The sequence below is a fragment of the Nomia melanderi genome, chromosome 12 (genome assembly GCF_051020985.1).
Source record: "Nomia melanderi isolate GNS246 chromosome 12, iyNomMela1, whole genome shotgun sequence".
Classification (NCBI taxonomy): Eukaryota; Metazoa; Arthropoda; class Insecta; order Hymenoptera; family Halictidae; genus Nomia; species Nomia melanderi.
Genome location: NC_135010.1, coordinates 1,566,354 through 1,578,398, shown reverse-complemented (window position 1 = coordinate 1,578,398; position 12,045 = coordinate 1,566,354). Strand labels below are relative to the sequence as shown.

At 33.5% G+C, this 12,045-nt stretch overlaps 1 protein-coding gene across 5 annotated transcripts in view; it reads left to right on the top strand.

The window, feature by feature from the left end:
* LOC116426388 (dual 3',5'-cyclic-AMP and -GMP phosphodiesterase 11) overlaps positions 1 to 12,045 on the top strand; it is a 296,890-nt gene that overhangs the window by 164,472 nt on the left and 120,373 nt on the right. The gene's annotated exons all lie outside the window — the stretch shown is intronic.

Genomic DNA, 12,045 nt, shown 5'->3' with positions numbered 1-12,045 from the left:
AGTGCAACTGATATCAAACACGTATTACGATAAATCATTTATTATATGTATAAAGTAGTAAAAAAGGAGCAAGCACAGAAATATGCTACAGAACTTAACATTCTTGTATTTATTAGCAGTAAGTTTTATTTGGAAAAATGAAATCAATCATAATCAGTAGTAGATAAAGTTTTTAATTAAAAGCTTTAGTTTCATCTTTTAAACGAAATACCTTTTCAATAATTAATATCTCTTCTTTCTTAAAATTGAAAGAAACTGTAATTTACGTAAGTATGGATCATTAGATGCTACCGCAAGTGATTAACGATACAAACTAAAACGATCAATATCTAGTGATACACAGACAGGTATAAATAAATGGTGAATACAAAGAAAGATACTTCTAATGTTAAGAATTTAACACAAGAATACCCAGATCAATTCAGTCACATTGAAATTACCGCCGTGTCCAAAAATATACAAGTCGAAATACGTTAACGATAAACAAGTTGAAAGGGAGTAAAAGAAAAAAGAAACGCCGGCGCCCGTATTGTAACACGTAACTATCAAGAGTTCCGAACGCAAGCCTCGATAAACGAATTTGTTGCGTCTTCGAGATTACGAAAATGACTGTTGAGTGTACTGGGATAATGATGTCATCGATTCTTTGATATTGGATTTAATGAGTTTTTATCAGCGTCGTCTGGCCATATATTCGAGCTATCTCTTACTTGCCCGAGAGAATGAAGCGATAATTCACAAATATTTAACACGCGATACATATTTTGATGTGTGCAAACTGCTCCTCGTCCTCGGTCGCAACGTGTGATAGATCTATTACACGTTTTATTACTTATTACACATAACGACAAGTGAAGTAATCGCGCGCGTTTCATTTCCACGGCGTGACAATCCTTCGCTGTTACATGAAATTTACAAATATTTATTGTTTGCCTTTAGTTTTTCGTATTTTTCTCGGCATTAACCTCTTGCGCTGAAAAGACGTGCTACACACGTCGTGATGTTTCTATTCCAAAATTGCTAACGACATATTATGCACCTCGATAATCTTATAGGATTACATATTTTAGATTGTTTTGAATTCTACCGTTTGCACAGAATTATTAATAAGAACAATTAGTGTATATATCCGTATAAAATAGGTGAAAACAAAATACTTAGTGTGAGATCATGTCAAGTTTCTGAATTCGTCGTCATCGCAAGTGGTTAATAATTTGAAAGCAGGAAACAAACTTTTTGCAGCCGTATATACAAACTGTACTGATAGAATTGGAATCAAATAACGAAGAGAAACGGTTTCGAACACAGTAAATTGTTTTCCCGTGTATCTATAAATGCTGTTGACACTTACGCGGTCCCTTTTACCTGGCCCACCCAGTACGTGACAAACTTCTTGCAGTAACAGATGACACATCAAATATAACTTCGAGAACTTACTTATGAAAGTTCTAGTTCATCGATGATAAATTGGAGGAAATCCGTTCTCGTTGCGAAATTTTAGCGCTTGTTCCGGATGGAATGAAATTTTCGTCTACATAGACAATCGTTACGTAATTTCATGTTAATATTTTAAATATGGTTTTTATGCGTCATTATTTTATATTTCTTAGAACACTGCCGCTAGCAAGTCATTAATGTATATAATGTAAAATATGTTTGAAATCGAATAAAAATAAGTTATCTATCATAATTGCTACAAATCATTAAAAAATCATTTGATTAATTGTTTATAATAATTCCTGTTGTCTTTATAGTTCACTCTTATCAGACAAATATAATCGAATTCTTCAAAATAGTCGCCTATCACTTTTAATCTTACGTTCACAGACATACATTTCGCCAAATCTTAATTTTGGTAAGGTTAATTGAGCATAAAGTTTCCATTCGTTTATGGATGTACCACTAAAACGGAATCATGCAAAGTTGAGTACAAAAATAGAACAGAAGATAATTCAGAAGTCGAATAATACGAATATCTTAGAGATAGCGAAATCGTAAAAATTGTTACGTAATTATTCTTTTATGCATCGCCAATACGGTGGCATAATATTCTCCGTTTAGAAAAGGAATCTCCTTACACTACAATATACTCAGCGTTTTGTGATTCAAGTTTTTGTTTTCACAAGAAATCTTCAAGTACAATTTATCTTTTAAACTTCATTTACTGTTCACTTTTTCCGAGTACTACCGCCACCCTTTATTTATTGTTGACCTTATAATTTATTGACTATCGATTTATGTTGAATTATAATCTGAGTGAGGTGTAATATAAAAGAACATGTGTATATAAATATCACTGTTATATTTATATGCTCTGATATAAAAAGAAATGATCGGTAATGAACAAATACTATATACAGATATTCTAGCTACGCGATGATGAAATGCAAACGTACTTAATGATTCGTTAACATCGATTTATTTAAAGCGAACATTCGATTGTAATTTCTTATTCAATATTTTTCATTTATATTTTTGTTCAGGTATATAGTGATTAGTTTTATTACACACAAAAAAAAACAAATTACAATAGGGCTTTCCATTTAATTTTTTTTCGTTTTATATTTAATTTTTATTTTTCATGTAGAATTAAGTAGATAACGTTCAGCATAAAATCATAATAATATGTGTGAAAGTATTAAAAATTTACATGCTCGTAGTAGATTCATGAAATCTTGCTCTTATATTTTACAATAAAGTCTAATATAAATATTTTGATGTCAAACGATACTACAATATTTAACACTAAACTACTGAGCATTTAATACGAGTAATATATGATCCGTATAAAAATTGTAGCAATATAGTTTCTTTTGGTTTCTTTATATATTTATGATAGTAGTCAAGTGAAACTACTAATTTTTTTAAATCATTTCAGATATTTATCACTTTTAAGGTATCAGGAATTGTGAAATAAAAAACACTGAAACCTGTCATTTTGACGGGTCTGGTACTTCTAATGTTAACAAGTAATCATAAGCTGAAAGGAAACGTTTAAAAAAGTTGCATAGAATGTTACTTTCGGGGAAAGCTATCGAATCCGAAAATTCACAAAATTATGAAACTCTATATTTAAGTAGAGTAAATCAAGTTTAATACATTGCAATTTTGTTTCGTGCCGAATTTCACTTCGGAGGGGTGAAACCACCCCTTGAAGAAAATACAAATTTTTCTTTCCCGTGAATTATTTTGAAAGCAGTAAGAGATAGCGAAAACAAGATTAAACAAAAAATACATTGTTTTTTCACGTCTATAAAATTTCAGAAAAAGAACAATGTATTTTTTGTTAAGAAGTTTAAATCCACAAAAAATAAAACATTTGACTTTTATTATTTTTTCTATGCTAACTATGAAATATATGTAATCGTTTTTCTTCTGAAAATTATTCTACAAACTTTCCAAAAGAATGACACATTTTTATGACATTGTAAACAAATTTTATAGCGAGAGATATTTCCCACGCGGCAGTTAGTTTAGATTTGTTATCCAGTATTTTGTTTTCATTAAAATTCTATTATAAAATCAAACTGCAGCATGGAAACCACAGAGAAAACTGTAACACAGATTTTGTTTACCACCGAAAAAATAAAATAGTTCCGCCAGACACGAGGTAAATACCACCAGTGACTCATCGATAACGATGTTTGATGCTCTCAATACAATTATAGTATCTTACTTCATTAATTCACAATTATTTCTAATTGAAGAAAGATTTTTATATATAATATAATTCTTTCCTATCTAATAACCTATAACCATAGCAGTATTAATTTTGTCGAAATAGCGTATTTTCGTTGAGTAAAATAAAATATTTTATACATTAAAAGTGCAAATACTCTAAAATATTTTGTGTATAAAAGAAATTACTTTGCGTAAAATATTGCTGGTGATACTCCGTGTATCGTGCAACTATTTTATATGTTTGATGGAAATCAAAATTTGTATAGTAATTTTCTTATATGGTGTGTACACAAATAACTTTGTTCTATCATCTGATATAATTATATTATGTTTCAAAACTTTTATTTTTAGAAGTCAATTGGAAAGTATGCGAAAAAATTAATGCGTCAAGGATGACTAACCTACTTTAACGAATTTATAAATTCAATTTCTATTGGAAGTATTTCAGTAGTTCTTATGGTTGACGTATAACAAAGTTTTGAAATTTAAAATTACATTTCGTTCTTTAAAATTAAATATCTCGAATTCTGAGAGTTATACTTAGATAAACTATAATTTCGTAGAATGTATTCATTGAACAATGCATATAGGGTGCATCGAATACTTAGAACATGTTATAACTTTTTGGCAAAGTCAGAAAAAAATCATAAAGGATAACCTTGCACTATTTGATAAGCTCTAGTATGCTACATCTTTTTACAAATGCACTTTCTGTTAAAATGAAAGTCAATGCTTTTTTTGCATAAATCGTCCCTTCGCGTCATTTTATGTAAAAAAGGCTTAAGATACTATCATTCAAAATTCCAAGTTTCTAAGATATATTGGTGTGAATATTCAGTACTATGTAAATAATTTGTCATATTGGAATCACTACTTTGCTATCTTGGTTAGTAACAACGTGCTCTGAGTGAATATTCAATGTAAAATATCTTATAAATTTTGAATTTTAAACGGTAGTATCTTCAATCTTTTCTACGCAAAGTAATGCAAAGGAACGATTTATGTAAAAAAGCATTGAGTTGCATTTAACAAAACAGTACAGTAATATTTTGCAACTGACAGACAGTGGAAAGTTTTCCTTCGTAATTTTGTTTAACTCAGTCAGGAATAGAGTTATAGCCTGTTCCAGTTACTAGACACACGGCGTAAGTACACATTGTTCCCAGAGATTTATTTCAACAAATCCCAAAATGATAGTATTAAATGACAAAAAAAACGCAATGTTTAAGCAGTTTTACCATTTCCGTTATACCCGTGCACGCGACATCTAAATTGCTTCTGATGTGCCGGTCAAACGCCAGTTGCAGATGAGCTACGCGAGTCTCAGCAATTTCATGCATATATAAGGTGACAAGCAAATACGTGGTCAAACTTTGGTACCGTGTTCTACTGTGTTCCAAGATAATTTCTACTTCTGTTTACATCAATTAGAGTAGTTGGGTGTAGAATTTTAAACACTATTAACATTACATTAACCGACAGATTGGTAAAGGAGGACCAATTTTCTAACCTGCAATATTGCGTGATTTAAATCCTTTAGAATTTTCCTTGCAAGGACGTTATAAAAATTTAGTTCATAATGACGACAGAATTAATAGGCCAAAGGCACTTAACACTAAACATACCGGGAATCGGTCAAATGACTGGATTTAAAATTATGCGTTTTAATCATTTAACTTTATATCAATTTCTATATCGTTCAATTAATCAGTTTTTCAATTTTTGTCCTTTTGTTTCTGACTTCACTAAGAAAAATGTATCATCTAACATGTTTACCTTTATTTTGTAACCAGATATTTGACTGGTTACGCTAGGAAAAGTGTCGGTATGGTTAGTGTTAACCCTTAGCAGTTCCATGTTGAGTCAGACTCGACATTCTATTTTATTACAACCTCTACCTGTTTCAACAATTTTTTCTATATTTATTTGTATTATCACAATTGTACCATTTAAAGGTAACATTTCAATGATTCCCAAATATTCTTGAATAAATAAATAGAGCGTCATATTAAGTTGTAATTGAATGAACTAACGTCGACGTGACCTCAAAGTGAAAAGCCAAGAGCACTTCGGACTGTAAAGGGTTAAAACTCGAATTCTAGCCTCACCTGAAAATTGTAACATACCAGAAACTTTCGAATATGTCCGACAGTTTTCAAAACGTCGAATCCTGCATTAACGCAAAGGACCATTCTTACTCATTTTTAAAAAGTGTTTTAAATATTTCCACAATATTCTGTCAAAATCGAGAAATATCTATATGTCAAAAAGAAAAGAACTTAAAGAGCCACGTTCATTTAATTTTTCTTTTTCCTTAATCCTTTCGTCCCGAATGATTAGAGAATGGTCATAGAATTCTTAGATTACTATATTTCAAAATGAATTTTTGTAACATGAAATCCTTCTTCGTTTTGCTTCAGCTTTTTGTTCGAATATATTATAGGTGCATTTGGTCTGCAGTGGACAAGTATATACTTCATTCATTGATTTCATTGCAAGTATTATGAGGGATTTTTCAAATTAAATTCCACAGTTAACACATTAATCATTAAATTACATTACGAGATGTCGCACCCTATTCAGATGAAAAGCATAAATTGAAATTCGCGATTTGACTTTTCGTCTCGAGTGGTACACATAGATGCTACGAACATTTTAAATGACTGGAAAGGTAGAAACGGCCTTAAACATAAAGGAAAATTATACCACACGGGGATCTTTGCGTATATATTATTATGCAGCCGTAGGTTTTTCCTTACAAAATTCGTCAGTTACAACTGTGTAGTTCGCAAAATACATACTCAGGGATGAAAGAGTGAACCTGTTAACCATGGAATTTAGTTTGTAGAATTTCTCATTTTGCGCGCAATAAAATCAAAAAATGAAGTTTATACTCTTCAAAAAGAGGATGAATGCATCTACGGTATATTTTAATAAAAAACCAAAACAAAACGAAAAAGAATAACATGTTTATTTGAAAAAATCAAGAATTTATTGTTGAAAGAATTAGTATCATTTCAAGCTTTAAGACGACGTGTATACTCGACAAACGCAATTAACTGGTTAAACACTGTAGAACGCGACACCGAAGCTTGGCCAGCTATTTCCTCGACACCCCGTACAGCAGGAAGTGGCTCTCGGATAAAACACATTTTTCAGACGGGACGCGCTTATCTCGCGACGATCGTTTCCTCAAATTTCCTCTCGGCAGAGGGCGAAAAATCCCGTCGGGTCAGTGGAATGAGTCGCGAACGCGGACTGTATTCCTTAACGCCGACCGATCGAAGGAACTCGGGGAAATCCTTCGTCGAGACACGGGACACGGGTCTGGGTTAGATAAAAAGCATGAACGAACCGTGCGTCACGCAATACGGTTGTCACGGCTCTCCGTTATCAATAAGTCGGTGCAATCGTGCGAGTAATAAATCAAATCCGCCTGTTGGAGGAACGGGACGAGCCGTCCGCGTGCGCGCGCGCGCGCGTGCGTAGACGCGTTTCTCTACTAGAGAAGGAAAGCGAAGAGTCAGCGTCGCCGTCGCGGCACGCACCGTGGCACGGCCGATGGAAAAGTTCCGCGCGCGTTCGGTAGGAACGAAGTCGTATCGGCATCGGCGCGCGGCGACCCGGTGGAAATACAGTAACCCGCTCGAATGTCACGTACCGAAGTATTGTATTTCGTGTAACCGTTTTTTCCGCGCAGCGCCGACGGTGGCGGTGACGGACACAGTCGGCCACCTCGCCTCGCGACGAGTCAGAATGCAACCGGGCGGTTGCGTCTCCCCTATTCCGTCTTACCCTCTCCACTACCCCACTCTTCATCAGCGGACGTCCTCCAACAACCTCCGCAACCTCCGCAGAACGCACCGTTGACGCCAGGGAGAGGGTAAACCGCGTTCCCCTCAATTTCCCCGTTCTGGCTACACTACCTTGCGCCCAATAAACGCTCGAGGCGCGCGTTACGCGTCGTGTCTCGTCTCGTCGCGTTTCTGCACGGAGTGGTGCGTCGTGTGCGCACACGAGAGCGGACTTCGGCTGCATGCGTGCGTTACGTGACCGCTTCGTGCACAGCATGGGCCCCATTAATGGTCCCCTTGCTTGTAATAGCGTAATAACCCGACAGGTTACTAGTAGGTACCGCGAAAACCCGTAATCCCTTTTGGATAACCGGCTCCCCTCTACTACTACTTGTGTCACCGAATCAGCCCAACCAGATTAGCTGCGACGTGCGTTTCGATACTCGCTTTTAATGCTTATTTAAGTTTCGCGTCGAAACGAACGAGTTTGCTGGGTACTTTACTGCCGAGGATCTGTCGGCGAATTACGAACTCCAGCGTTCTATGCACTTGGTGAACTTTCCTGTTTGTCATGGCGATATTCTTTGTACTTTTTTCTCTTTTTTGTCGTTAGCACTGCTTGCGTTGGGGATTGAGTAATGGCGTTAGGTTAAGTTGGAAATGACGACGATTTCACTGTATTTTGGAAGAACTTCGATAAACCAATATTTTGGTACTTTTAAGGCTGCACGTGTTTATGGGGGATAGATAGAAGTCTCTAGCAATTTTTTTCTATAGTAATGATTTTGAAAATATTCACGGAATCATGAAAAATGTGTAGAAGGTATAAGGAGTTAGAAATTGAAGTAATCCAAAGGTTATAAATATTTTTAAGAAGCATGAATACATAATTTATGATATTATTCCTTGAATATACAGTACTGTTTCATATTCTGACTGCCACATCACCTAAATTCGGATGACACCACTTTTTACATAAACTTAAACGTTAATTTTCTTTGTGATACATCGATCGAACTAAATTTGATTGGATGTATGAGATGTAAGAAATATTGTAGAGCAATCGTTACGATGAATCTTAATTTTTTAGTTTCTGCTTTATTAAGAAAACTGTTTCGATTGCATAGTAGTTCTGACGAGTGTTTACTTGACAGTTAAAGTGTTGAATACAACGTTAACGTCATGAAAATGAAAAGGAAAATACAAATCATGAAAGTAGTAGTAATTGACTTGCTTCTAGAACAAGCTGACAACACTGATATAATCTGTTTACATTGGAACTATGATTACTATATTACATTCATTAAACTCAGAACATGATCTTACATAACAGTTTTTATACAATGATAAACTAGATTATCCAATAACAGTATACTTGTACTGCCAAAGCGGATAAACGATGAATTTCTCATTTTCCTCTTATAAACTTTTCAAGAACTACTTTTTAATATCGTTTAGACGTCTCCCTTGAGTTAGTTTCAAACAAAAAATCTTTCGCAAATTCACGTGAAAGTGGATATAATAGAAAATTGTATAATAACATTGGACATTACAATATTCGGAACGTTTTTTTAGTGTCATGTACGTTATTATATGACAATGGATTTTTATACATATATACGAAATTGAAAGGTGCAAAATTATACAAAATGCACACGACCGACAAGTACGCGAAATCTATGAATGTTGATTGTAATTCTGATTTTCTAATTATATTCCTAAAAATTGCAATTTGCATAATGATCTGCAGCCTAGTTATTACAATCTATCTGTCATAACGCGTGACCATGATAAATGTGTCGTACACTGAAGAGAGATATCGATAAAAGTGTTCGAAGGCAGAAACCACATACCATTTCAATTACGAAGGGTTTTAACGCTTTAAATAATGTCTTAATCTTACACCGCGTTAAATAGAATGGCACGGAATATAGTAGCCGTTTCCGCGCGAGGAAAATTGATGGTGTGTAACTGTGTATCAATGCGTATTCAAATCGAGAAGATAACGACACTTTGCATGGTAATTACTTTATGGAATCTGGAAATGACGTAATCCTCGCGGAGAGCAAAGACGGTGATAATGTGCTCGGCCTCTAACTTTTTCTGTTGCGATACGCAGACCGTGTCCAACTTAACCCATTGATATTCACAGCCACTTCTGATCCAGTTGTGGCACCATGGAATTTTCGTCGAGAGATAACGCGGCATGCTTTCCTGCATTTTGAAGCTGAATAATCGACCTATCGTTTAACACAGAACTATAGGGTATAGCACTTTTACGACAGTAACCTTGAAAATGTGTTCGAAATATCAATTGATCATAAAAGTTTCCGTGACAATATATCATTTTATGGTTTACAAGTGTCCCCACAAGAAACTCGGTGTATGTTGCGTGAATTGCGTGATTCCAAGGATAATGTATGAATATTATTTATTCCATTTTTTAAAGGACCGTATTCCATTCAGTGATTACATATAATTTGGTCGATATGCAATGGGAATTTAATGGAGAAGGGAAATATTCTTTCTGCATGAAAGCGATGCATGAAAATATCGATTTTAAACATTTTGATGTAACAAGATCCGAAATTTTCATTCATTAATTTATCAAGAGGGTAAGATTGTATTTACGTTCCTTTGACCTCGTGATTTCTTTGAAGAACCTTTTTGACTTTTTGAAAGTCAATTTTAATTATTTAAGTGAGAAATTATATTTTTTAGTCTACAGGATGTTTTGATTTAACCGCGAAAATATAGAATACAAGTTGTCGTTTGAGTCTTTGTCCTTAAGAAAGTTAATCGAGAATATTTGTTACGTACACGTGCACTTATTGTTAGTTAAGACACGGAGTTATTATATGCGCGAAAGTAAGTAAAAAATTTAGAATAATGTTTTGATTTGAGGCCCCGTTTTCGAAAACATTAATTTTAAACATATTCTGTCGCCAGGTAACCAAATACAGGTGCGCTCGACAAATTTGCAAACTGGATTTTCTCGAAAACAAGGTTTCAAACGAAATACTTGAATTCTACATATTTATCTTTTTGTCCAGAATAATTTTCTGGTGATCAGTCGCCTTCAGACGAATGCAAATAAAGAAATTTTATTGCATCTTGTATATCCTTGTAAGCATTGTTGAAGTGACGTTTTTGATCATAACACTTTTCGAAGTCGTTTAAATTACTGTACTTAATTGAAATTAATTACCAATAATTGAAAATAAGTTACTGTACAAATTAGACGATTAAGATTTTCAACATTAATTGAATTAAGGTTTGAAACCAATTTGTATAGAAGTAACGAATTTATGCATTTTAGACTTATTGACAAGGAAACGTATCGAACCAGGAAATTAAAAAAATTATGAAACGTTGTGTGTAAGTAAAATAAGTCAAACAGCAATTTTTTTCTTGCCAAATTTTACTTTGAAAACCGTTAGATCGTGGACATCTTGAGAACGGTAAGAGATAGCAAAAAAGTTGTAACGAAAAATATATTGTTCTTTCACGCCTATAACATTGTAAAATAACATTTTTCAAGAAGTTGTTATTTTCAAAATTTTGAAAAATTTTATTTTGCAATTTTATAGACGTGAAAGAGTAATGAATTTTTTGTTGAAACTTTCTTTTGTTATCTCTTACTGTTCTCAAGATAATCTATAGCTACTTCGAAGTGAAATTCAGCACGAATAAAACTGCAATGTATTAGATTCGACTTACTATAGTAACACATAAAGTTTTATAATTTTTTGAATTCCTGGATTTGATACCTTTCCTTGTGAGAAATGCGTAGCTTGAGTCCAATGTATATAACTACATTCCGTAATGAGTATAATATGTTTTGTGGCAATGGAATGTCAACCTTCATCTACAGGGTTATAAGTTTCCGTTTAAAAGTTTAAAGTTGACTTTTGTAAGGTTTACTGAGGTCATGGAAAAGTGAAGTAAACTCGAAAAAGTCTGTTCCACTTCGTGCCATATAATTTTCGTTGGAACCATTCTTTTCGTATTTTTTATATTTGTCTCCGAATATTAAAATTACAGTTGCGTAGTAATTAATAGTTTTGTTCGTTTCAAATGTTTAGATGTAAAAGATGTGAGGATTTAAAATTATAATAATAATATATTTTCTGATGTCATAAGTTATTGCACTATTATAAATGTATGTCATTTTTCGTGACAATAAAATTAATTAAAAATGTTTTCAAGAAACGGCACACAGAGTGAATGATTCTTTTGAAATAAAAATCGATTTAATATAACGTTTAAAAGAATTCAACCTGCTTCGAGCGTTGATAATGAAAATTAGAGACGCAGTTGACTTCATTTCATTATGCTTTTAATCCGTAGATTGTTATCTTCCTCGATGCACGATTAGGATCTCTTTCTTTACGTAAGTTTGATGCTGTGATAAATGTGAGTCGAATTATTGCAACTTATATTTGACGAAAAGGCGTTAAATTGAAGCAATTGACTGATTTTTCTGTTATCTAAAACATTGTTTCAAAATGAAAACTTCTGTTGATGGTTTTGCGTCGACTAATTCTTTGATATTTTTTACATGTTCTGA